General features: G+C 29.1%; 1 protein-coding gene across 1 annotated transcript in view; it reads right to left on the bottom strand.

Moving 5' to 3' along the window:
* Positions 1 to 350: 350 nt before the first annotated feature.
* The window catches only part of LOC119581934 (flotillin-2-like), a gene marked incomplete at its 5' end in the record, with an annotated part of 2,960 nt that continues 2,391 nt past the window's right edge, over positions 351 to 919 (bottom strand). Inside the window, 1 exon segment of the mRNA XM_037930106.1 lies at positions 351 to 914.

Here is a 919-nt window from a genome sequence, read left to right as displayed (position 1 = left end):
CCTTTTATGTTTAAAACTTTCAAAAATATAAATGCACAATAATGTGATCTAATTGCATATTCCTTCAACCGTAATCATTTGTTGAAAGGTAAAATTTCCTGTGGACTAGAACTGTAAAACAAGTGAAGGTGCCATAGTTACAAGAAATACTTTGGCTATCACTGTAGCTACACACAGAGTGACTAAAATATAAAACAAATGCAAATATTGATGATTCCTTTTGGCAGATTTCTACCACCTTACTTTGTATCCTCCTACTTGTAAAAAAAATTGCCATACAGCACAACCACTGCATAGATATAAAACAAATTTTGAGACCTTAGTTATAACAACAACAACAAATAACTTAAAAAAAAATGCCAAATAAAATCAACACAAAAGCTGTACTAATTTATAAACCTGCAACATAAAAAGAAATCAGTCTATCAGAGCAACAACTGCTGCATTTACTATCCACAAATGCAGTTTGCTGCCCTTCAGAAGTCTCTCCTCCTGCAGGCTGTGACTTATTCAGAAATAGGAGGATATTTTACAGAGCAATAAAAACAAACAAACTTCCTTTAGACTTAAATTTGTTATACAAGATCCTGAGAATTACCTTACCATCATCTAACCTACAAATGATAAAATAAATCAATTTGTTTCTAAAAAATGGAAAATAAAAATACCCAAACATTTGGGGGGAAATCATAATTTTTTTTCTAAATAAACATTATGTAAAATAAAAAAAGAGAAAAAAAATCTGTATTTCAAAATAGATTTCCCATAAATAAAGTTCATCTTTCCTTTTTTGTAAGATTAGAAAAAAGAAATAATTAACTTCCATCAATAAATACTGAACAAACAAAAACATTTATATGATGCATACTGTCTCTTTCTTTGCAAATGAACTACTCAGTATCAATGAATTTGACTTTAC

Source organism: Penaeus monodon, chromosome 15, assembly GCF_015228065.2.
Source record: "Penaeus monodon isolate SGIC_2016 chromosome 15, NSTDA_Pmon_1, whole genome shotgun sequence".
NCBI classification, from domain to species: domain Eukaryota; kingdom Metazoa; phylum Arthropoda; class Malacostraca; order Decapoda; family Penaeidae; genus Penaeus; species Penaeus monodon.
The sequence above is the reverse complement of the archived record's forward strand: the minus strand, read 5'-3'. Positions and strand labels throughout refer to the sequence as shown.